This window comes from Crocodylus porosus, unplaced genomic scaffold (genome assembly GCF_001723895.1).
Source record: "Crocodylus porosus isolate Cpor-Errol unplaced genomic scaffold, CroPor_comp1, whole genome shotgun sequence".
NCBI classification, from domain to species: Eukaryota; Metazoa; Chordata; order Crocodylia; family Crocodylidae; genus Crocodylus; species Crocodylus porosus.
Genome location: NW_017728906.1, coordinates 87,885,155 through 87,912,443, shown reverse-complemented (window position 1 = coordinate 87,912,443; position 27,289 = coordinate 87,885,155). Strand labels below are relative to the sequence as shown.

The window sequence follows — 27,289 nt, the reverse complement described above, 5'->3', positions numbered from 1 at the left end:
AATTTATAAACTCTCAACAAAGTAGTATTTATAACTACAAGTACTACCCTGCTGCAGAGTTTTTCATGTGTAGATGTTGTTCCAGCTGCCTGGGGCATGAGGGTGCTTCAGTGTGGGCACTGCCTGCTGGCTAGCCTTGCACTGAAGCACCCTCATGTCCCAGTCAGCTTCTCTGCAATACATTAGCTAGGGACATAAATTCAAAAAGCCTGAGCCTGAATTGGTTCAATCTTTGCAAGTTAGTCTAACCTGGCTAGATTAAATAAATTTGTAACTGTACAGACATTCCCTCAGAACTGAAGAAATGCAGCACATGCCTGCGGTGGCTCAGGCTAGAAGCCGGGGGGGGTGGAGTTAAAGCAGCCCTCCCTTCCCTTCTACAATGCTGAGCTAGGGCATAGCCAAGCCACAGCAGGACCTCTGATTAGGGAGGGCTGTAACCCTCCACCCTGCCTGCAGTCCCAGGTTTTTCCTGCTGGCTGCACAAGTGTTGCCAGAACCCAGCCCCTAGTTAGCACTCTGAGCCAAAGAGGGGTGGTGGGTGTGGAGTGAATGCATCTGTTGACGATACTGAGCATTTCAATCTCCCTCTCCCTGCTTCTTCATGCTGTCTGCAAACCTGACAGGCAAAGGAGCCAGCAGGAAGTTGATAACATAGCATTTATCAGCCCATCAACAAAACAAAAGCCTATCTCATTAGTTTAAGCTTTTCTTAAACAGCTTTTTCCAAGGAAGGAACAGAGGGACATTACCAGCTGACCTGTTTATTAGCTCCAAAAAGCCCTAAGCAGTTCTGTCTGCCTGTTCCAGTGAAATTGGAGACACACAGATACTTCCCTGTATTAGTTAGCATACCACATCTGTAGGGCTGGGATCCAGGCTGTGGGAAAGGGGAGGTAAAGGGATTTTGAGCAACAAGGTGGGGGGGGAGGGATCTAGGCAGAACGTCCTGTGCCTGCAGTCTCCACCGGAGCTCCAGCTAGGCAGCAGAGGGGTAGGGTCAGCCCTGTTTTCTGGAGCAGGGAACACAGCCAAGCCCAGCCCAGGGATACAAAGCATCTGGGATGCTAGGGGACTCTGGTTTAACTTAAACTAGGAAGGGGTCTGGGACAGACATTGTATAAGCTGGTTTGATCCAAATCAGTTAAGTCTGATACTACATTCAATCAGGTTTCTCTTAAACCAGTTTCAGCCATTTTGAAACTAGTTTATGTGCACTGAATTTATGTTCTGTTCCAGGTTTAAACCAGTTTCTGGTCACTTTAACTGGTTTATGTGTAATGCCTATCCCTAGCCATTGAGTCCAGTCAGAGGAGCCCCGGGCTGGCAGGCTAACCCCCCCAGGCCCTCTGCCAGCCAAGGCTGCTGTGACACAGCTCAATGTGCATGTGTAAACCACATGCCCGATAGCTTCTCAGGAGCAATAAACTGCAGAGCATTATGCTCCATAGTTTACTGCTGCATATTAATAGCATGCATAGATGTGCCTACAGTAGACTAGATTCAGTATTCATGTAAATCAGTATAGCTCTCTCAGCTTAAGATGATGAATATCTGGCTCTTTATCTGCATAAATGAAAGGTATATTGTACATCATTATGCAGCTTCCTTTACAGCTGTTAACTATCTAATGAAAGTCTTGGTTTAATTGGAAAGGATATTCAGTGGTCAATAATATTGGTACAAATGTTTAATTTGTGTGAAGTCTTCTCTATCTGGCAGTTTAATTTCAGGAAGGCCTATGCGAAGCGGCTAGTATTTGCTTCGGATTCAGATTCGGCCAGTTTGGGGGACAGTGATTCAATTCGGTGATTTGAATCACTGTCCTGATTCGATTTGGCTGAATCTCTGAATCAGTCAAGCCCATTTCTGCCCCTCTCCCAGCCCAACAGTGGCTACCCCAACTCCCAGGGCTTGTTAAAAAAAAAGCCCCGGTGCTCACCGGGTACTGCCTGGGGGGGCAATCCCTGCTGTCCCCCACTGCCCCACGCTGCATGGGGGGCTCTGCATGAGCCCCCCCAACCTCCCTCCTCACTCCCCCCAGCCCCCACATGGGTGCCTCACTCAGGCCAGGTCCGGCCCTTCAAGAAAAATAAAGAACAAGAAAACCCCAGGACTCACTGCTCCTGCCAGTGGGAGGCAATTCCCACTGCCCTCCATTGCCTCACGCCATGTGGGAGCTCTGCATGAGCCCCCAAAGCCCTGAGGCTGCTGCAAAAGTGGTGAGTCCCAGGGCTTTTCTTTGCTTTTTTTTTTCCTTAAAGGGCCGGAGCTGGCCCATGCGGGGCGCCTGTGTGGGGGCTGAAGGAGCCAGGGGGAGGTTGGGGGGGCTTCTGCAGAGCCCCCTATACAGCGTGGGCCCATGTGGGGCAGTGGTGATTGCCCCCTCCCCACCACCCAGCAGCATGGGGCTTTTTTAAAGAGCTTGGGCAGGTGAGGCAGCCATGGGGGGGGAGGTGCTGGGGAAGCAGGGAGAAGTTGGGGGGCTGGGGGAGCAGAGGGGCTGGGGGGCTGGCAGGGGTTTCCCCATAGTCCTCTGTCCCCTCCCCCAGTCCCCCCTCTGCTGCTCTTACTACTTACCAGTTCAGAGTCAGCTGCAGCTCCCTGATGCAGCCACCAAGGACTGTCCAAATCATCAAAACTCTTTGGATATTTTCCAAAGATTTGGAGAGCTTTGAATCGATTTGGACCTTTAAACTGGTCCCCTAATTCAATTTGGATTTACAGATTCAGACACCGAATTGGGCCGAATCTCCTCCAAATCGAATCACCACCAGAAGCTTCACACAGCCCTAATTTTAGGCATTTTTCCTTTAATATTAATTATAATCCTAACTATAGTACTTATTTTATAGAGAACATTTTAGATAGTATAATCACAGCTCTCAAATAGTCAACAAATTTTTAACAAGTGTTACATTCTTTCTTTGGAAAAAATATCTCTCTCTCTCTCTCTCTCTCTCTCTGAGTCAGCACATGAGAGAGTTTGTGCATATGTACACATGCATACATGTATACACACACATTTAATATATATTTATAAATTAGGCTATAATGATCAAAATGGTGTTGGTCTATGTGTTTTAGATATTTTCTTTGTTCTAAGTGGTGTACTTGAAGCTGGAAAAGCAATCCTTTTTTTCATTAACAACATAAAATCTGTAGCTCTACCAACCTGAAACTGTCTGTGGTGAGGAAGCTGACCTTTCCAATTACAAGTTTAGATCCAATGAACTCATCTGGCATACATACACATTTTAGTTTCAGTGCATATTTCCTGCAATTATGGGAGGGATCCGTACTCTTTCATTCAGTATAAGGAAGAATGTAACAGCAAAACAAGGTTAGATGCATTCAGTGCTGTTCCATGTCCTATTTCTTGTTCTCTGCAATGGACAGAACAGTTTAAAATCATGACATGAGGGTGAATGAACACCCAAATATCCTGATGTTTGATTCCATTTAGATAAACACCAAAAGTTTTGATGCAGGATGTTCCTCTGAGCCCTTAAGATGTTCCTCCTTCTTCATTCCCAGTATCTGCCTCAACAAATTCTTTGTGGCATGAACACTTCCTCTTTTCCCCATAACTATTCCCAGTACAGGTTTCTAACAACCCACACCCAACAAGCTTGCCAAGCCTTACCACCTGCCCTCCACCCCTGCAACAGGCTCTCTGTATTTCTGAGTCTTTCTCTCGCTAATTTCTTCATCCGTACACTCCTGCTCCTGAGAAATCTGTTTTCAGTTAGGTGAATGTCATTTTTTGCATACCCATAATATAGTAACTTCTGTTATCGTCTATTCATAATTATAGTATTAACAAAAAGACAGATCCCAGATATAGTATCCTTAATGCTTGTTCCCTGAAGAGGTTTCTTGGGGATATCTGTGTAAGAACAACTTGCAATCTTCTTTCTATCCCATGTATATATTTTGATACACAGTTCCTCAGAAGTAAATTGTAAGGGATGTGATGGAATATATATTCTGCATGTTTATGGAAATAAATTGACATCTTTACTTGGATTATGAAGATTATATAACCATGCATGGTTAAGGGTACAGTAAATGGTTATCGTTTGAGGAGTGACCTGATTCAACATGCAGTGTTAGCTTTAATTTATATTTCATTTATTGTGTCGGTTTACTTTTTGAAGCAAAATAATCTCTAGAATTATCACACAGAACTATCACACAAGACTCACTCAGCAAGTAAAAATAGAAGTCATTCAGCATTTTCTAGAAAAGAATTAGATCATAACTGCACAACCCAGTACTAAATGATATCCAGTCATTTCCATGTGAAATGATGGGTTTAGAAGTTGAAATTTATCTTCAGTCACCACACAAAATCAAAATAACAACAGATATCATCATCATCATCATCAGTATCAAGAGTTTAAATGCTTAAGTATTTGTATAATTAATCTAAATGATGATGATTTTATGGTACCATGAATACACATTACAGTATACTTACAGCTATATTCATTATAAAAAAACGATTTTAAAATCTAAGCTCCTGATCCTGACAGGTACTGAGAACCCATTCTGAATTCCTATAACTAAAGTCAGAGATACATGCAGAATAAAGAGAAGGAAATATCAAATAAAAAAAAAATCTCTCAAGCATATTATACCTTACTTCCTATTCCAGTTATAGCAAGCTTGAATGCTGCAGTGGGAAAGGAGCAGTGGGTGGAATATTCTGGACATGTCCTGTTTATTCTCCTCCTCAACATCTACTTTCTGCCACTGTGGATCCATCCAGATGAGTGCAGATGTATGGTATACGGTGCTCTAGACCCACCTGCAGTGCCGCACATGCCACACACTCCGCACATGCAAGCATTCCCTGCACTGCTAATTAGCAATGTGGGGAGTTTTTTTTCACCCTGGGAGATCCCTACACCTAAAAAGCAGGGTGGCGCACATGGTGCCACTACACACTGCCCCAATCCAGAGACTCCAGCAGCCAACCAGGCTCCCTGCTGCAGGATTGCAGTGGCTACAGCTCATGGAGCCCCCCAGCATCCCTTACCCCACTCTGGCAATGTGTCATGTGCCAGAACATGCGTGTTACAGGCATTCCCTGAATAAGTAGCAGAGGCATACATTGCACTGCTGCTGTTTGTCCTCCAGGAAATGTATATTCCTGCTCATGGGAATGCACCCTGTGAGCACATCTACATGTGCAATGAATGTTTCATAGTTTCATAGTTGGTAGGGTCGGAAGGGACCTGAGCAGATCATCAAATCCAACCCCCTGCCATGGGCAGGAAAGAATGCTGGGGTCAAATGACCCCAAGCAAGGTGTCTATCTAGCCTCATTTTGAAGACCCCCAGGGTAGGAGCGAGCACCACTTCCCTTGAAAGTTGGTTCCAGATCCTAGCCTCCCTGACCGTGTAGTGGCGCCTCCTGATGTCTACCCTGAATCTACTCTTGGTCAATTTATGGCTGTTATTCCTTGTTACTACCAGTAGTGCTCGGGGGAACAGGGACTTTTTCATTGCCTGCTGGTCTCCCTTGGCCAGTTTATAGACAGCCACCAGATCCCCTCTCAGCCTTCTCTTGTGGAGGCTGAACAGGTTCAGGTCTTGTAGCCTCTCCTTGTAGACTCCTGATCATGTGAGTGCCTTTTCACTGGGCCCTCTCAATGCTGTCCACATCCCTCCTGAAGTGTGGTGCCCAGAACTGGATGCAGTACTCCAGCTGCAGCCTGACCAGTGTTGCATAGAGGGGGAGGATCACCTCCTTGAACCTGCTCATGATGCATTTGTGGATGCATAAGTAAATTGTGCATGAGCAAACTGTGCGTTAGTAAACTGTGGAGCAATTTGCTCCAGAATTTTTTGCTCCATTAGAACATGTACCCAGCAGCAGAAAACTCAGGAGCAAATTACTCCACAGTGGACATGTCTACACATGTGCCTAACTGCACAGTAACCACCGGTACTGCACAGTCCCAGGACTGCATGGGTCATTTCCGACCCTGCTACACAGTAGCAATGAGCTACTGCACAGGAGCAGCAGCATCACAGTTCATGACCACTACATCACTGTAGTGATGAACTCCAGTAACACAGAAGCTCATGTAGGTGCTGCCCACCCAGGGCAGCACCTACATGTTCTTCTGTGCACAAAAAAACTGCTCAGCATGGTAGTACTTGTAAATAGTAAATACAAGTGCTATACTACTCTGCTGCTGAGTTTATTAGTTTTATGGGCCCTGATAGGGGAGCATGTGTAGACACCAGATGTTTACTGCACAGTTAGTTGGTCAACTATGCAGTAAATGTCTTCTGTAGATGCACCCTGTGTGAGACAAAATGTTGGGCTAGATGGCCCTGTGGTTTGACTCACTAATTGCAGTCCTTTTGCTCTTATGTTCTTAAGAAAAGTGAATTGAATAAATATAGAAGAGAAATCCTGACACATCACTTTTTTTCTCTGTGTAGGAAACTTGTAACAGGTCAGTGGAATTAAGCATTAGGTCTAACACCCATTACACAGGTTGAACAGCATCTTATCCACAAATAGCTCTACTGATTTCGCTGGGAACACTCAATCAGCAAGGGACTCTTAATCTGAGAGAAGTTTTAAACAAGGATGGACTTGCCACATTAAACTCTGGAAAATGCACCTCTGAACATGTAGCATCGCAGAGATCATCCTCAAGAAGTCATGGTGATTTTTCATTCCTTTCAATGTGTACTGTGTGAGGGAGGAAAGGGCAGAATGGATTCCATTGCAGCACTGGTAAAAAGTGTTCACAAGTAAGCATAAATTATACCAGCATAAAGAAAAGAGAAATCACAGGATGCCCTTGAAATAAGGTCATCTTCAGATTCACTAATCAACAATAAAAGAATACCCAAATTGTCTCATTGATCTAGGAGACTGTGCATCTCCTACATCTAAGTTATTAACTGAGGAATTAAAATGAGCTTCCGTACATATTTATTCCTCCCTCTGTGTTTTATGGCTGCAATATCATGTTGGTTATATATATATTTTTTTAAAGTACATTTGCCTCATTGCAATAATAGTTGTTTTAATTTTTTTTTATTTAGTACCTGCTGTTTAGAAAATTTTGTGGGTTTCTCTAAAGTCTAAATGTGCTGCATAAAATAGCTTTGGAAAAAAAAAAGATGTTCTGTAGCCTGCTGAGTAAATATAAATTTCACAGTTAAATACATAAAATAATGATTACATCCAATGGTCATGAGGGACGTGTTTTTAGAAGTATACTAATTAAACTACATCCTTCAGACAACATGTTTCTACACTTACTAGCAATGAACCATATCTGATTTGTCATTAAGTAATTATGAATGCTAATGCAAATAAAGCACCTTTCAAACAAGGCTTCAGAATAGAAATTAATCATATATTATTCTTTCTGATCCTACCACACAAGGGTCAGTTAAACAAAAACAAGCAAGAAAGTGAAAATCAGAAACCAGAGAGGCTGATGTTTTGTTCAGGTTTGTTTTGATACCTCTGTCATTGCTGTTTTGTTTTTAAATGCACATGTCCTCAGTGCGGTAAACAGAGGGAACAAATATTTTGATAACTTCAGAGCTGGAAGCTTGTTCAGGCAATTTGAAATTTCCATTGACTTCAGTGATATTTGGATCTGTTCTATAAGACAAGTCATCCACTCTTGCTGTTTTCCTTCTGTATATTTCAGAGCCCTTTGCAAGACATAAATCTGATTTCCCCAGCTGATAAGGCATAGAGCATTGCACTGACTAGCCTTTGGTCACGCAGCAAATGACTGAGCTGGTCTAGCCCCTAGTCCACAGTTCTCTTCATTAGACTATCCTGCCACTCTAAAAGTTATCAAGAAGGCTGAGTTGCTCTGATTTAATCCACTTGCCACTTTATATCCTTGAGCCTCTATCCTTAGTCCAAATTTCAGATTTAAGGGTTATGTATGTACCTCCTCAGTTATTCCATCTTAAATAAAAGGCTGGATAAAATACTGCTCCATAATTTAAAAGAAACTTGGAGAGATGCCTCATCTTCCAAGTTAAAAGGGAACATTAGCAGTATTTTCTATCAACCTATTTCCAATAAATGTAAGTTGATTTACCTTCTCATTAAGTTGTAAATGTTTTCCTTCCTCTTGACTTGTCTTTGTCCTCTTCTTTGTACAGGCAGTGAAGTCATAAGTCCTCTGAAGCAACTCTCTGCAAATTATAATGCTTCATTGCATAAGCAAGTAACAGGGGATGAGTTATGAAGAACAAAGTTCTTGTTGCACAAGCTTCAATAATCCGTAATTCTGGGAAAGAAAATGGCCAATAACTTGTGAAAGGTACTGTGAATAAATGTGTTTAAGGCAAGATAATATGCCTTTAAATTGTGATTGGCTGTTTAGGATCCTCTTTGAGGCAAGGGGCCATGAATAACTGATAGTCTATCTGAGGTCAATTATTGTATCAGATACACTGAAAAATCATGCGGCACATCTCATTCATATAACTTATATTAAAAGGTGCTATTCAAAACCACAGGTGTCAGCCAGTAAAAGAAAAACTCCTCTGTTGCAGGGAAGACAGAGAATGCAGACGAGGAAAGAGCTATAAATGAAATAATACATGAAAATGGCACAAATGAGAAACAGTTAACAATTCAGAATTTTCAAAAAATACTCCCATTCAACTTTTTTTGAAAACTTGATGTGCCCATGTTGGATTAACTTTTCCAACCAGCTAATGTGTTAAACCAAACTGATGCTAACTTCAGTGAGATTAGGTGGTTATATTTTGATTAAGAGCAGGTTTTCATTGCACCTATATTTTTACTGAGAACATACTACATGGACCAGTGGAGCACTTAGGAATCCTCTGCTTCCTTTTGATACTCAAAAGGACTTGCTATTCTAAGGCATTTATCCTCCACACTGAGCAGGTATAAATGAGATGCTGTACTGAGCATTAGTCTAATCTAATGCACAATAAAAAGTCATAGTCTACATGTATACAGCATTTTCTTCACAGTGAATTAGTCTAATGCACGGTTAGCTGGTACCTGTAGATACAAATACTAGATTAACCTCACAGTGTCTGCATTGATATGAGTCACAACAGTGCAGTAACTCATTACTAGTGTGCAGGAGCTTGTTACTACTGTGCAGTAGTGTTGCGTGGCATGGAGCATGATGTGATGCTACCGCGCAGTAGTAATGAGCTACTGTGCAGTCAGCATGACCAAAGAGCCATTCAGGGACACTACTGTGCAGTAACTCCAGTACTGTGTAGTTATTTAGTACTTGTATATGCAAGTACTAAATGACTGTGCAGTCAGCATCCCATGTAGATGTGGCCAGTAGCTACTGTGCAGTAGCAAACACATAAATGCTGACCAAGATCAAATCTACTCCCAGTCAGCCACACCAGCAAGGGGTCAGCCTCCTGCCTGGGGCAGAGCCATGTGGCTGGGAGTTCCTTTAGCCCTATGGCAGGAATGCCCCTGTAGCTGGGCCAGGCTGGCCTTCAGACCCCTGACCTCCAGGGCCTGTGCCAGCGGCTGCCTGCCACTGGGTTATGTATGTACCTGCTGCTGTGGCATGTGGCAAGCCCCAATGGCACCCAGAGTCCTTGCCTGAGCCCCTGAAGCCTCTGGCAGCACCTGGGATGGTATCATCCATAATGTCCGAGGCCCCAGCTGGACAGAGCAAGAGGCCAACAAGCTCATAGTGGTCTGGGGTAAGGAAGACATGCAGTGGCAGTTTGCCTGGGGAAACCCAGGCAAACACCCATATCTATGAGGCCATGGTGGCCTACATACAGCAGTGCAGTCACAACCAGTCTGGATGGTAGTGTTGCATCAAGATCAAGGTCCTACAGGCCCAGTGGGTCTGCATCATGGACCATAACCAACAGTCTGGGGCTGCCTGCAGGACCGTGCCCTTCATGCAGCAGCTGGACTGCATCCTGGCCATGAGGGACCCTGGCAAGGGCCTCCTTGTGTACTCCAGGACAGGTGAGCTGCCAGAGCCTGCACTGTGGGCCAGTGCTGATGAAGATTCACCAGGGGAGGGCTTCTTAGGGCACCAGTGGCAGGATCTAGCAGGCTTCCTGCCCTTGACCTCAGCTAGCAGCACAGGCACCCAGGCTGACATGTGCCCCACCAACTCCAGCCACACACCCTAAGGGGGAGGCTAGACTGGGGATGGCCCCTGTGACAAGCAGCTCCAGGTTCTCCCTGGAAGGGGCCACATGCTTGGGTGGGCAGACACTGTGCCACTACACCCTAGGACACTGCAGGCAGCCAGGCCACCTCCCTACTGCCAGGGACAGTCAGACCACTGGGACTGTCTGCCACACACATCCAGTAAACCCTGCACAGGAAGGAAGATTGGGGGGAGGGGAGGGACACCATCATAGCCACCTGTGCCTGGGCCAGCTCACCCATGTGTCCTTGGGCTGCACACATGGACCCATGGGCCCCATGGGGAGTGGGGAGGTTGGGCCTCCTTTTCCCCCTCCCCTTTCCACCCATCCTCTCCTTTCCTCACCTTGCCTGACCAACCTCCCCCTTGCCTCCCAGAGCATCCCACCCCATCATGAAGAGAAGCAGGAAGCAGCTCAAACGTTATTGAGCAAGCAGCAGCCTACCAGCTAGGCAGCCAGGGACATGGAGAGGAACTCATTGATGGCAGCAGTGATCACCTTGTGCACAGGTGTCAGGGACTTAGTATAAGCAGAGATACCTCTCCAGGCAGAGGCACACGTTGCAGGGAAGCACAAACTTGCCTGGGGTGCCATCAAAGATCAGGGCCCCACACCAAGTTCTCAGCTGCTCCCATGGCACAATGGTGATCCACAGCAGTAGGGCATAGTGGATTGGGCACCCCTCTATGCGCTCAAATGGCTCATTGTTGTGTGCCCAGCAGACTTTCAGCAATGGTATGCTTGGGGCACAGGCCACACAGAGTAGGGTCCCTGGCCCAGGATGCCTCTCCAGAAAGGGCCATTACAGAGATGAGGTGGGTATCACCAGCTCCACATCCCAGCTGGGTAGGAGCCTCTTAGCCCCTGACCACAGGCCTGGTGGCACAGGAGAAAACTGCCTGGCCTGTAGGGAGGAGAAGCAGGGGAACAGCTGCCATGACACCTGCTGGCAGGAGAGAGCCCTAGCCCAGCCTTGGTAGAGGATAGGAAAAGCAAGCTGCCTGCTGCAGGCAGCTAGCAGCCCACCTGCTGCTGGGGTGGGATTGGGGACAAAGGGTTGAGCCAGCAGCCACCTGTGGCATGGCCCATCCAACCAATTTACCAAGGCCCCTGGGCACCTGTGCACACATGACCCCTCGACTGTGCACAACCCCTCGGTGCAGTGAATGTTATCTCTGAAATGTTTCAAACTCTCACAAAGAGCTTCTCTATCCTTGCTCTGCAGGTCCAGCAGCTGCACTCAGGGGAGAAACACCAGCCACCGGTGGGGAAGCACCTGCAAGCACTCCACCATTGTTGGCCAGCACCCTTCACATGCACCACCTCCACCAGCAGCACACACAGGACCACACTACCCTGCTGGAGAGGCTGGTTACAGTGGCTGAGGAGAGGCTTGTGGACTCATGGGCCTGGTGAGCCCAGAACCCAGAGCAGACACAGGAGTGGAGCTGGGAGGACCATGCCTTCCAGGACAGGCTCCTCACCCTCCAGGAGAGGCACATCACCCTCCTCGAGAGGGTGCTTGAGGCCCAGGAGCAGCAGGCTGCCATTGTGGCCTGAGCTGTAGATGCAGTGGAGGAGGACCACTGGGTGTTGGACACCATCCTTGCCTTGGTGGTCGGCTTCATGCTGCACAGTGACCAGCCCTCAGCCTTGATCCCACCTGGCCCCTGGCAGCCCAGCCCCCAGCTCTGTCCTTGCCTGCCACCCATGACCCAGTCCCAAACCCTCAGTGAGCCTTGGACAAGGTCCAGCACCACCTGCCCTGCTTCTGAATTAGGTCCCCCAGTGACCCAGTCCCCCACCTGTGTCACCTGGGCCACTTGCCCAGCCACCATGCAGCCCCTGGGCAGCAGCTGCCCCCAGCTGAGCCAACTACAAAACACAGGCCTTACTGGTCCTGGCCTGTGGTGAAGGAGCGGAAGCAAGCCAAACATGCTGGACAGCTCCCATCTCCACCCCAGTATGAGCCTCCGGCCTGCCTGGCTTCCTAGGTAACTCTCCTTGGGATCCATGCCATATTCACCTTCATCCCCCTATACTTCCCTTACAGTTCAGAAAGTGCATTGTACATAGCTGCATGGGAAGCAGGACCTTTATTGTTGGTGCACATTGGAGTTAGGGAGGAGTGTGTTGCTGGGAGAGAGGGAGGGAGGGAACGTGCTGTTGAGGAGGAAAGGAGGGAGGGGAGGGTGTGGAGAAAGAGGTGGTCTGCAAGTGCCTTATGGACACAGTGCCCTATCTGCCACTGCCAGTGGGTAGTGTGGGGAGCACCCGCACCTCACCCTGCCAGGATGAGCCTGCCCCCAGCTCCCTGTCCCAGGCTCAGCCTTCCTCTAGAGCCCCCTGGCACTTGGCCAGGTGTAACTGGAGTCTGCATCTGCCCCCTGGCTGCTGTGGGGGGGTACAGCAGGGCAGGAGTAGGCTTGGATCTGCCTATTATTGAGAGACAATCTGAGCCTGATATTGTAGATGTGTTCCCTGGTGCACATGTAAAAGCATTTCCAGGGCAAGCATACTTTGCCTTATTTTACTGCGCAGTTGGCTTAAAGTACATTAATAGCACATAGAGATGCGCCCACTGTGATCTTTTGCAGTCATTTTTTCCTTTGGATTTCTTTCCCATATAGCACAAGGCTAGTGATATTCTGTACTAGTGTTTCTGTCTCTTCTGCACTAATACTGATTTTTATGGCAGTGGCATATGAAGGAAATCCCAGCACTGTATCTTATGTTGTATTGTTGCTAGAACTGTGAGACAGGGAAGTGCCATTTGGCAAAGGATATGAAGGTATGCAAATATGACCTTGATATAGGAAGAAACCCTGCATATTTTGTAATTTTTTGTGCTGGAACACACCCAAAAGATATAAAAGATTTTGACATAGATAATGTATGTAATACCTAGTTTGATTAAATAACATTTAAAATTATAATGCAAAAATGAATATGAAAATTCACTTTAAATCAGCAAATTAAAATATTGCATTTGTCTCTCCTTTTGCCCTTGTTTTTTCTTAGACAGTCAGAGGCATGAGAGGCCCTCCTGTTCCTCCCTGGAAAGTGAGAGATGGCCACCTGTCAATTTCCAAGGAGGGGAGGGACTTCAAGGGCCCCTTGGACAATCAGAAGTGTGTGTGGCGGGGGGTGGCTCCGCACTCCACTGGCTGCTCCCCTCCCCTTTTCCTTTGCCCCCTGTGCTTCAGGATGCTAGGGCTTCCTGCCTCTCTTTGCAACTCCCTCTCCCCCCCACAACTTGCTAGCTGTTTTCCAGCTTTTTCGCAGTCCCCAGGGGCTTTTTCATGGGGACCAGGAATTTCCAAGACAGACTTACAAAATTCACATTTTCCACAAAAATCGTGACATCGTGGACAAAATCTTAGAAGAGATAAAAATACAGATTACACCATCTGAGCATCTGGCTTCTAGCCTTTATTAATAATTAAGGCTTAAAGTACACCTTCCTCTTCCTTTCATGCATAAGCATAACTCTCATTGATTTCAGAAAGAAAACTGTCACTTCATTCTCAAACCATTATCACTTATAAACACTAGAATGGGATAGACTGTGCACACAGTAGAAATTCAAATTTAAATACTGAGATCACCATTAAACAGTCAGCAGTTTTTAAGAGTGGCATCAGAGTTACACCAGTAACTTATTATCCCTCTGGCAGGGGAACACAAGTAATTTTTAGCTATCCTGGTATAGCATCTTCTGGGAATTCCTAAATTCTGTAGGGCTGTTAAAATCTTGCCATGGTAAAAGAGAACAGAAACAAAGGACTCAATCCTTGGCTCCTCATTAAGTCCCTATTTTGCTACCAGGGAATGATGCGCCTCTGGCCCAGAGAACTTCAGTGTACCATCTTTATAAGCTGTGCAAATGCCTTATTCTCAGTCACTTCTTGCCACATATAGAACAATATCAAATAGCAGAACAAGCCAGATTCAGATTAGGCAAGTATTGCACTGGCCAAATACTAATCAGCACCCAGTATATAGAAGATGGATTTGCGAAAGAGATGGTAATGGGATCTGTGTTTGTAGACCTAGCAGCACCATATGATACAGTCAGCTACTGAAACCTACTTGCCAGAGTCTATGATATGATGAACAAATACCACTTAGAGCAGTTCATCCAATCTTTTTTGGAGAACAGACAATTTTATGTAGAACTACACCAGAAATGGAGCATCTGGAGACAACAACAAAATGATCTTCCACAGGGCAGTGTGTTAGCACTAATCCTCTTTACCATATATACCAATATATCAGCCCATACAGAACAATATGAGGAGCTTCATATATGCTGATGATCTATGCATCACATTGCAAGAGAAGAACTTTGCCACTGTCAAGAACAGACTCACATTCACTGAGCAATCTCTCAGATTACAATAAGAACCAGCTTTGCACCTACCCAAGATGCAGGTCACAGCCTTTGATTTATGCCATAGAGAAGCCAAGTGGAAATTAAACATCACCTGGGATGGAATGCCACTGACTAATCACTTGAACCCTGTGTACCTGAGAGTTACATTGGACCAAACACTTTCCTTCAAAGCACATGTAGAGAAAATGAAAGGGAAAATCAGTGCCTGTAACAACATGCTTCAAAAGTTGGTCACCTCAAAGTGGGGAGAGAATCCAGCTACATTACAAACCACTGCTATTACCTTGTGCTTGTCACATCTTTTCAGAGTATGTATGTCCAATATGGGAACAATCAGTTCATGCCAAGAAACTAGACCCAGTTCTAAATGACAGCTATAGTGAAATAATAGGATATCTAAAGCCAACATCAAAGGATAGCCTGTACTTACTGGCTGGCGTTGCACTACTTGATATCAGAGGAAAGGTAGTGAGCCAGCAAGAAAGATCACAGCAGACAGAAGACCATGCATCCACTCTGTGGTCACAAAGAAGTAAGCAAATGGCTTAAAGTGTGAAAGAGTTTTGTGACCAGTGTTGCACCATTGGACACAGTGGTTGACAGGGTGCAACTGAGGTTATAGAAGGAAAGATTATGCACAATTGGTGCCCTTTAATAGACCTGGAACCCCAGGAGGACCTTCCTAGAGGGGTTGATACAGACTGGTCAACATAGTGATGCCTGAAGTGCCTGCACATGCAAACTGGAAGATCAAAAGCAAAAATGATCAAATGGGGCTACTCAAATGACATAAATACACGTGAGCGTGCTGAAGTGCAGACTATAGAGCACCTGCTTGTTTGCCAACATTGTGGTGTGACCTGTACAAAAGAGGACCTGACTGCAGCAGTGAAAAGAGCCATCTCTTAGACTTGATTCTGGAAAAACATCTAGTCTATGACAAGGACACAAAGAAGAAAGAAAAAAGAAAAAAGAACAAGCAACAGCAGCAGTAGTTTCTATTGTAAACCCACAAACCTATACCAGATGTCCCTGGTTCTCTTTCACATAGAGAATTGTCCACGGTCTTTGGCACAGATGGTTTGGCATGGTGTGTGTACTTCTTAGTGGTAGAGTTAGCAGAAACAGAGTATAGTGTAGTAGGCTTATTGTATCTGGTAGGGCAATGATTTTGAACCCACCTGTGTAAGTCAGAATATCTCAATCATAAAGCTGCTCTAGTTTGCCAACTGCAATCAGTTTGGTCCCCAGCAGCCTGAAAAATTGGGCCAGAAGGGTGAACAGTTAATCTAATGCCGGGGTGTCAAACAAATAGCCCGTGGGTCCCATCCCGCTCCCACAGCCTCATTGTCCAGCTGCTGGTGCTGGCCTCAGGTACAAGTTGATCCACACATGCCAGCCTAGCCTCAAGGGCAGGGCCTGGAACATGTGTTGCATGTGGCACCCATTATGGGCACTCTGGGATTTGCATTCTGCTACATGTGGCACCTGACCTGGCTGGACAGGGGGAACGAGGGAGGTCCATGGGCCTGATCCAGCCTGCAGACTGCTCCCTTGCAGCTTGATACCCTTGGTCTAAAGATATCTGTGTTCCCCACCCTGAATAGGTACAGTGAACACTACTCTGATGAAGATGGACATCTTTCCTGTACCTCATAAGTTGTTTTATTTTAATAGCTACTAAACTTGAGTGTATCCTGTTATCTGGGAGATTAAAATAAAAGTCAATGTATAGCACTTGCATTTTCTGTACATTGAACATTTATAATGCTATAAGAAATTTCCTGGTGGTTGATATGCTTTAAAACAATTCCACTTGAAAATCAGTTAAAATGTGCTCTGAAAAATCAGGAAAAACTTTCTTAGCAGTATTCAGAACCTTATGAGCCTACCTTTCTGCCATATTTTTTGAGCATTCATAACCTAAATATTGTTTGACAAATGTCCTGTATATTTCCAAAATCTTTGTTTTCCTTGTATCCTGAAAGTAATCACAAGATCCTTTTCCTGTTCAAAGTCATAGGAAGAGTGGCTTATAATGGAACCAACTTGCACCATTTATTATGAAGTGGTTGCATATTGCAGCTCATTTTATAACTTCCTTTAACTTGAAACCACTATATCACTTGCTGAATTAATCCACTGCCAAAACAAGCAAGCAATACAATTACCAAGGAGAATATATGAACGTGAGACCTGAACCCTGCTCCCTCATCTACTGCATTGTAGTTTCTTACCTACAGCCAGAATTAGCATTTCTGAGAAAGCACAAAAACAAGGTATTTGTTGTTATTACCTACAAATAAAACTAGCTTCTGGAACTATGTAAACACTAGGCACCTATATACATGATGCAACATTGCTGTAGCAACATGCTACAGCACTGCAGCATCAGCAGGCAAAAACCATGATGCTGCAGCTGTCACTGTAGCAGCATGCTCCCTCATTATAGCACAGTGCTACAGCAGTGTGGCAGCTAAAAATAAACATGTGTCCCTGGCATGGTGCAGTACAGTGCTGTTAACTTCCCAAAGGAAGTAGTAAATGACGGCACAGTAACAACGTCATCATAGGGGCATATGTAGGTGTCCCTACTATGAATGCAGCTTGATTACTTGGGGAAAGATTAGTTGAAATGATACCCTGGAGCATGCCTAGATCGTAAATGAACATTTTACTTGAAAAAAAAGGTGGGTAACCCCATAGTTGGTGTTCTGGGGAATTCTGGGGAAATTTTCTGCTTATAAAACATTTTCAAAACATTAACTTGTTATTTCTTACAAGCATATCCTGGGCTACGGTGAAAAAAGTCTGCATCTCCCAGAGGCATAATGATGCAGCTGGGTGCCTGGAGCAGCTGCCACCCACAGGGGCAGTGGTGATGTCTGGTTGCTTCCACCTCCACCAGTGCAATAGTGCAGCTTCAACAATAGCCATTTTTTCCTCCACATCCCTCTAGTTGGCACCCGGGACAGCTGCACAAATTACCCCTACACCCTTGGCAGCTCCCCTTCTGAGGTACATCTGCCAGGTAAGTATTATTTTTATTTTCATTTTATAAGTTCAGAAATTTTGACACAAAGTCCAGGTCCAAATCATTCTCATAGGTGCCTCAATAGGACTCCAGCAGAATTTAGGCATTGAAATCACGATGGTAGTAGCCCCATTGCATACTATTAATGCTATAGCCTAGGGGTTATATTTGCTCAGGAAGTGAGAGACCTTATTTCTACACTGTCCTCAACCTGAGGGGATTCTAACCATATAACCCACTTCCTAGGCTACAGAATAGATTATGTAGGAAGACCTTCCAACACTTCTGTTGATGGGGGACCACGGGGCATCCAAGAATCTAGCCCAGAGACATCATGAAGAGCTGTGGTCTTCATTATTGGGCTCTGGACCCATAAGAAATATGATCAGATTATATCCCTCCACACATCCTTTTCATATGTGGCAGTCAAACTATTCATAATGTATTTTATTTAAAATATAATCCAAGTTCAATACCCGTCCTTTGCTAGTCAGAATACTACATGTGTGATGATAGAAAGGCACCTGATCATGCAAAATATACAGGAATGATGCTGCATTTGAGGAATATGTATTGTTGTTGTTTTCCCCAGTGAAGTGAAAGGCATGTCATATAACACTTTTTGGATGTGGCATGCCTTTTACTTTACTGACAGCATGTTATCTGCAACAAAAGCCAACAACCCTTACTTTCTTGTACAACTCATCCACTTGGTGACAGTAATCATAGCTTGATGGGGGGTCCAGCAAAAGAGCTGCTACTATACACATTTGGCCTTATTATGATTTCTGACAGGGTTGGGTATATGATGTCTAGGATGATCCAACATGGAATGTTTCAGATTATCCAGAGGGCTTCTAGCCTTTTTGTAGAAACAGTCTTGTATTTCAGTTTGTGCTCTTCCCAGCCTCTGAGATGAATGTGGGGGGTGTAGCAGTAAATGATAGAGCTACATACGTTTGAAGGGTAGAAAGCAAACAAGGCATGTCATATGTAGAAGGCATACTCTTGGGAACCAGATAGGCTGAAAGGGCTGGATATCTGAGTAGAACACCAGTTTAAAAGCAACCTGGGAAGAGTTGAGATGAAACATTGATAGCTGATCAGCAGTTTGTGAGTGCTGTTCGTGATGGTCTTACTTTAGTAACCCGTCCTAGTAGAAAAGTGTTCACCTTAAATGGAACCACCAACACACCTGGCATTAACTAGCAACATTGATGGCAATCTCAACACAGAGTACAATTAATGAATTTGCATATCAAATGAAACAGCCTCTAACAGTACATTTGGTGATTCCTGGATAGGTGTCAGGGTGGAAAAACTTCTGAAGATGGCACTGTTCAGGTTACATCACTTTCTCTGGGTAACTAGAGGACTTTACTGCCAAAGTCTTCAACGCAAACTGTGAAATGGAAATATTAAAAGGATTGAAGGACTTACCCCTATAATATCCTCTATAAATATGCCATTTTCCAAAATGGCTGGTTTGTATAAATAGCAGAATTAACACGCAACTAAAATGCAGGTGTAGGAATGATTGATTTTAATGTGATCAAATAGAAAATAGCATGGAGACCATGAGGTCTTCATATCATGGAATTTGGTATTGGGCTCCATTCCTGAATTTGTAGCCCTTGAAGGACCCACACAGGTTTGATAACATGGCTTTGATACCCCTGCTCTACTCTGTTCTTAGACTAATACAATTATAAACATTGCTTTTCCCTATTTTCTGTTAACCCTTAAGAAAATGGAAACTGGTTGTGTACACAATGAATAAGCTCACTTTTCTTCAAAGTGACTGTATTTTACTTTATAGACCTAAATTCTTCCTGCCTATCTGTGAACGTCATGGATTGGTCTACATTACCAGCCTGTTCATTACTTCCTCTCTTAACCTGTTCCCCAACTGGCTATGACAAAAGGATAGTCTCCAAGGACAATTAAATGTCTTAGGCCATATGACCTTGAAATATGCAAACATTTTTCATTCACTTTTTAAAGTTGGCACCATCCTCAATTGTGTCACTTCAACTCTTAAACTGATGTTTATTAGTTAACATCTATTGTGGATCCTGTTAAGCGGTGCTACATTCATTTTTATTTACTCGAGTTTTACAAAAAAGTTGGCCATCACTTGATTTTATTTTGTTGACTCCATTATTTCTTTAAAATATATTTTGAAAACAAGGGACCCAGCTGTCTAGTGGTATAAATCATAGTAGCTCATTGATTTCTGTGGACCCATGCCAGTTTCTACCAGCTGAAGAACCAGCCTTATTTTTTTGTAACCTGTAAGGCTATTATAATATTTTTAACATAGGTCAGTTTGAGGGCTTAATCAAACATTCATTAATTTTACCAGAAAATAAATGGCCAGGGATTTTAATGGGCTTTTGGATCAGGCCCTGAATGCGAATTTTAGGTAAAGTAAATGAAGAGAAGAAAAATGATTATATGCGTTGCAACACTGCAGCAGTGTGTCTGAAGCATTATGACATGTCATCTGATGTTCTAAAGTGGTTTTTAACTCCTTCAATGTAGCTTTGCCTCAGGATAAAACCATCCTTTTAACAGTATGTGTGAGAAAACCTGCAATGGCCTGTAGAAGTGCCCCTAGGCTATGTGCTCTCTGTCACCTGCTGTATTGCCCTGACTTTGAGAAACCTTTACTCCCTTTCTCTTTAAGGATCTGAACAGTTTGCTCTCACTTTGTCCACTAAGGAAAGCTGACTAGCCTTATTCTGATGTCCCTGCTTTTAGAAGAGACTTTTCTGACAATTTTCTTTGTTCTTACATTAGGGTGGATAGATACAAAATAAAAGACTGCATCAATAAAAACACTGCAATTTAGTTTGCTTCGCTAGGATTAAATTGCCATACCTGTTTCATCCGCAGTGCCTTAGGTTTGAAATCAACAGTAATAAAACTATTTTCCCCTGCAGACCAACTATGCAAGTATTACAACATGTTCCTCTCTATCTCTTCAAATACCAAGCAACGTAAATATGAAATCACTAGTGTTTATTGCTTCTAGAAGATGTGTGTGTAGGGGGAGAGGGTCAGATATTTATAACTTCTGAAAGTTTTTGGATGTTTATAACCTCTGGCGTATCTGATTAATTAAAATTAGCACATCTCATTTATTAACATTTCCTATGTACCTTTCTAAAGGCAATGCCAATTCTCCATATCGTTCCTTCAGTTTTTAATTAGTTAAAGGTACAAATTTCAAAAGCACTTAGTTTTGGCCTAATTCTGATCCTACTGAAGTCATAAGCACTTTGCCAAGCGCTTTCAAAACTCCTACCTCAAAAAGGAGATTTGATTCGACATTAGCATTGACACTGGGGTAATACTAGCAGCCTCACAAAGACTTGGGCTCATTTGTGATACATGCTGTATAAAGAAAAAGTAAATTATACACACATACACACAATAAATGCATTTTGCCTGTTTAACTATACAAGAAGCCCTCTCCTCTGTTCTTTTGATATTAGTGGGAGTTGTAAATTAAATTCAGTAGAAGCAGACATGGAGCTGAAAATGTGTTATGTTTTATATGTATGAGACACGAAAGAAGTAGATACTTGCCTATAGCTTTGGAGATTGCACAGATTATACAGGCTGTTAGTAGTTACTTACAGATTGAGAAGGATGAAAAAATGCCCCAATCTTTTTCATAGGGTCAGGAAGCAAGTAAATCTCCCTCTACTGAATGATAATAGAGAACCTGGTATAATTAAAACCTTGCATAGGTTCCCTCTTACGCATTTTGACCTGGGAGGCCTTGCCTAGTTCTAACATGTTTGGAGAACTCTATATATTTGCCTCTTGCTCCTCCTGCCTTTTGTATCTTCTTCATCTTCTCAGGCAGCAAGTTCTGTGGGGCACAAACTATGATTACCTCAATGTCTGCACAGCATCCAGCACACAAGGTTGCCTTTGAGTTCTGTTGTAGTATCTATGTAAAATAAGAACTGAATTCTAGTAAAATAAGAACTGAATTCTAGTAATTTATTGGGGACATCTTCTCTTGCTATTTGTTCTGTTCAGTTGAAGTACAGATGGACTGAAAAAGCCATAATTAACAGATAACTAACTTGACGGCTTGTTCTATTGTATCTATCCAAAAGTAATTTTAATATCATTAAAAAATCATCAGAATGTAAGGTTTGCATTTCATTTCTGTTTCAAAAAAAATCTTCCCCCCCCCCCAAAATCCATGTGAAGTTTCAGTGTGTTTTTTTACTTGAAAACTTGACCTTTTTTGACTGAAACTGGACCCACTACACATGCTAATGGCCAACACAAAATGAGCACTCTATAATCTTCCTATTGTCTTTGCCATGCAGTGCATTTTGTAGTTTTATACAGTGCAATTTTAAAATGGTCCTACTTGCAAGTGAAAAATCTCTAAAGATCTGACATATTCAATTTCAAAATTATTTTATAACCAAGATCAGCTTTAACAATGATATATGCAAAATGTCATCTTTTGATGGAAAAAAAAGAAAAAAAGACAAGCCTGTCATTTCAGTAAAGGTCTAGAAATTTTATGTTGACTTACTCACTACCTGTTCAATGTCCTAGTTTCTGACATTATGTCATTTGTTGGCTATTTCTTTTCAGCCAGTATGGTAGTATGCCAATAACTTAAGAAGAGTTGGAAGGAGAATAAAAGTGACAAACTGAAAAGAAGAAAAAAGTAGGGGAAAGAGTTCAGGGGGAACGGAAGTGGTGACTTTTTTCAGTATCATCGCTCATGCATTACTTCTCCATAAGCTATCAAATGAAGAAGAAAGAAAAAGTAGATGAAAGCCACTTTCACTGCAATACAGTTAACATTGTCCCCATCAAGATGCCATGCCTTAAAATATTTACCTAGAGATGCCACTGAATGTTGGCTATAAATTACACAATACTGAACTCTTTAAAGTAATGGTTTGAATACACCTTACCATGCATAAAAAAATCATAAAAAAAAAAATCATGAAAAATATGGATAGATTAAAAAGTTGGAGTGGAGATGTACTCATGTTATTAAGTTCAGCATGAAATCAAGACCCTGACTTGGGAAAATATCTGCAGTCTGGGTAAATGAAATTTTCAACAGCAGTGGAGTGATTTAAGAATGTGTTCTAATTTTCAAAATGCATCCAAGAGATTTAGGAGCTCAACTGTCCATAACTTGCAACATTATTACAGAAATCAGAACTGACAATACTTAAGCATATGAGATGGTGTCCTGATTTGGACCTGAGTTTGGGATCTTAGCTTATCCCCAATTTAGTAGTGTTTAGCTTCACTTTCCTATCACTATTATAGGGTTAGACACCAGTTACACCACAGGAATATAACTTTGGCCATCACCAGAGCCTGGGAAGAGAGAGGTTCAGATCTAGACAGAAATGCAGGTGTCCTTGTTTCCTTCCAGAATTGATTGAATTCCTCCTTTCAAGGATTCTCCCATTCATTTTTCTATTGTTAGTAAATTGATCTTGTTAATAATACTAATACCTGTTTATTAATGCTTTACATATTAGAAGCATTACACAGATGTTCACTAATAATCGGAGGCTGAGCCAGTAAGGATCATCATCCTTATTTTCCAGAAGCAAAAGTGAAATGACTTGCCCAAAGCCATACAGGCATTTAGTGGGCAGAACTGGGATTACAACTCACACTTTCCTGTCTCACACCTCATCACCATTATGACTTTCAAACTGAGATACTTAAAGATTTGGTACTGGACTTCTCATCCACTTTCCTCACTGCTGAATATTTCTGCTCCAAACACGGTTGCATTTCAATGGCCCTGATACGCATGCGTGTGCACACACACCCACATAGTCAATGAAGCACGTTGGGGCCTCCCTGAAAGATGCTATATGAATGTTAAATGTTACAAATGTAATTTTGTAAAATTCCTTTCCATTGTGAAATATTATTTTTATCTGAATTTGCCTATTTCCGTGTGTTGGCAATCCTGCTTGATTTCAAGTAAATTGTTTGTTAAACAGACCACTTAGCATAGCCTGGCAATGCAAAGCCAAATCATTTCTGCTCATCTTATTAATATATAATTAAAGGATCTATGTACAATAATGTTACTTGTCTGAAGCATATTTGCATAAGGCAACAAGGAAAAAAGCTATACTTGCATAATCTCAAGGCATGTAAGTGTAGAAAATGCACCTGTATTTCCGATTCCAAAATAGTCAAATTGCTCAGTAATAAACCGGTTTCTGTAATGTATCATATTGTTCAAGGATTTCTTGCACAAATCCATTTTCATTATGCCTGAATTCCATTTAATATGTTTTTACAATACATGTTTTTGGTATATCATTCCAGAAAAAAAAAAGAGAGCTCCATTTGACTGTAAGAGTATACTTTTATACATGGCAAATAAACAAACAAATCAGTTTGATCTGATATGCAGATAATACTGCTGTGTAAAATACGTCCAGGAACCAAAAATGCATTTTCTGTGTGGAATCTCCTCTTGTAGAATGCACAGAGAATTTATGTGAACTGTATACAGCACTGAGACTCTTTTATGTAGCATGTTTCCCTGGCTGATAGCTAAAAGAGGTTAGACTGAATCTCAGTGGATCAATTAACAGAGGGACCTGTCCTTCAACAGAAGAAGATCTATTTCAGGATTTGCATATCACTGAAAAAAATTACAAAGCTGAGATAAATACAAGCCCGATAATAACTCACTGCAGACTTGGCTTCATTCCTAGATTTCCTTGGCTGTTTGTCCTAATAAAGTGTCTCCATGGCACTTAGGGCAGGAAGGTTATTAGTAGCTGTCAATCAAAGGAAGGAGTATGCATGGCAGGAGGAGGAAGAGAAGAGAGGTGACATTCATCCTCTTCTCTCACATATATTGGGCATAAAAGTCATTCAGAGCAAGTGGTTAAAAAGGGACAGGTCCCTCTTCATCCCCCACGGAAAAAAGGGGGGAAACGAGAAAAATGTCTTGGTTACCAACAATTCAGTAATAAAGTGGAATATATCAATCTTTCTTTTTAACCTTATTCATGCCTGCATATTTATTAATACCAGAGAAAATGAAGGACATATATAAAAAGAGCAACATAAAAGATACTGACAAAGCATTTTTGTTTCATATTTAAGTAAGAGCAAATGGTGACTTTAAACTGTTCCAACCTGAAATAAAACTTTGGCTATGCACAGAAAATAGATTCTTTTATTCATAAGCTAATGTTGCTTTAACAGGGAACACTTATGAGAATCTAGTGGCAACACAGAACATGTATTTTCTTATCTCATTAAAATCAGATACAGTGATTTTAACTTTACTAAGTTGATACTCCAAACTGATCTATACAGCAATTAATTAATACTTTAAAGGTCTTTAATTTACTGTACCACTTTCTTAATTAAAGTATATCTACTGCTAGAGCACATCATCTCTATATATGCATATTTTCATAAGTAACAGAGTCCATAGAGTGCTAATTGATATCCTGGTCTCCAGACAATACTTTACTAAATGAAATGACAATTATAACCAATTAAAATTCACTTTACATACTACTTCACCTATTTTGTATGTATTATGCATGAAGACAGAGAGTACATTGCCTCACTGCTCAGGATTTGTGTGTGTATGTGCAACTGATGGACAGCTCCAAGGTATTCCTTTTAGCAAGATTTTTTACCAGGGGTCATTTTCTGGGTTTATCTAAAACCTATATTTTGGTGTTACCTAGATGCACTGGCTAAAAAATGCTATTATTCATTGTTTTGTGAAGGGTTTTCTATTTGATAAATGTACACCAAGTTTACAGCTATACCTGTATTCTTAGTATAAAAGGATTTTTAAAATAGCATAGTGCCTAATTAAATAAGATATACTTTGGCTCCCAGCTGCACTGTATGCAACATATAAATGCTATCACACCACAAACCTAGTGATGATAGTCTGGTATTAACATATAATGATTAAATCAGTGGGAGATGAGAGCGGTCAGCATCTTGGAAAAGATATGTAGAAAACCAGGTTCTGTACATTTGGGCTAAAAAGGACATCAAGGAATTTCATACCAAATTCTCAATCATTTTAGAGGGAAAGTCGCTCCTGACACCCGTCTTAAAGAGCTTGGCTCAGTAGTGTGGGAAAAAAGGTTCCTCCACAAAGCTACTTCATGGTTGCTCTTGTTGCCCCAAGATCTAATTGAATGCCTACTACATCTAATTAGTGGTATTTAGGCCCCAACATGCACCTTCCACAGGAGGTGAGGCTTCTTGTGACCCCAGATGGATGGCCTCAAATACAGGAAGTCATCTCAGTTCAAATCTCTGGGCAATACACACATTCCTTGTGTAACTCCTTGCAAATCCTCCCATCACTTTTGCAATGAAATACTGGGGTCCACTGCCATGGAACCGTCTTGGTTCAAATAGGAAGCAATGGATTTACCATTTAGGGCCTATTTGATTAAAATATGAGGCACTATAAAAAACTGGACTTTGCCTGAAAAGCGGAGAATGTAAAACCTTGTAAACTGCACAAGTTTCTTATCTCTGCATTCACTTTATTCTACTGCTTTCCTTGGACTGATGCACCCAGGAGGGAACCAGGATTTAATACAATAAGAAGAGAAAGCAGCATAAATGGAGGAGCTGATCTTAAAGAAAAAAGTCACCCCAAAGGCCAGACTAGCATATATTTGTATTCCCATCTTTTTTTAAATACTAAAAGATATCTATGAAAAGCATTAACTTAAGGGAGCTTCTCATCTGACTAGTGTTTTTCTTTCTGTACCATTAATAGCATCTGATGAAATAGGCAGCTACCAATGAAAGCTCATGCATTTCTGAATGAACTAGCCTACAAGGTGGCACCCTGACTTGCCTTCCTCCTGTAACATTGTCTAACTTGCTATGCCTTTTCAGTACTCAAATCCCTTTTAAAGAAATACCAGAAAAATGAACACTCAAAACTTTTACTTTGCAAGAACCTACTCACTTTTTTGACTGGGATGAATCATTTTGTTTGTTGAGTGAATTTAAAATCATAGGGCTAGATCCCCTCCTCCTGCTACTACAGCCACAGGAGTATTTTCAGGGTTGAAGTGAGGAAACCCTTAGCAGTCTTTTTAGGGAGAGTCTCAGCATTGTCCTGCCAGAGGGTTGGCATTTATCCCGAGGAAAAGTCATGCAGCCCACAAGAATTATCAGGGATTTGCATGAGTTTCAGGCGATTTGCCCAGAGACCCTGGGTGTTTGCACCAGCCTTTGGCTCCCTTGCAGAACAGCTCCAAAAGCAGAAGCTACAAAACCTGTGTTGTCTTTTTACAGATATGCTCCATAGCAGAAGGGAGGTTGGATTTTCACCCGATAGACTAACCAAAGTACATGTAAATAAGCCGTGTCTATATGTGTGCTTTAATGCACATTAGCCTATTTTAATGCACGTTAAAGCGTCACTAAAAAAAACATGCTCTTTAGTTAATGCAGTCTAAGACAGGCTAATGGGCATTTTCCTAGTACCTCACAATGGAGCATCCCTATACATGAGCAATGTGCTTACTGTAAGTATAACCTCAAAATTACCGTGCTCCAGCAGCCTCCTGCATTTCGTGTATCAGTGTCCCTGCAGTTCAAAATGGTGGTGGGGGCACTTGAACTAA

At 42.5% G+C, this 27,289-nt stretch overlaps 1 long non-coding RNA gene across 2 annotated transcripts in view; it reads right to left on the bottom strand.

The window, feature by feature from the left end:
* Nucleotides 1–8,105: 8,105 nt before the first annotated feature.
* Nucleotides 8,106–27,289, bottom strand: part of LOC109306242 — a 33,185-nt gene continuing 14,001 nt past the window's right edge. The window contains exon 3 of one of the 2 annotated variants that reach the window (XR_002099900.1): nt 8,106–8,199. This is a non-coding gene — a long non-coding RNA (uncharacterized LOC109306242). Of the gene's footprint in view, nt 8,200–18,047; nt 19,021–27,289 lie in introns of those variants that run through there. The other variant, XR_002099901.1, reaches the window with a different exon arrangement.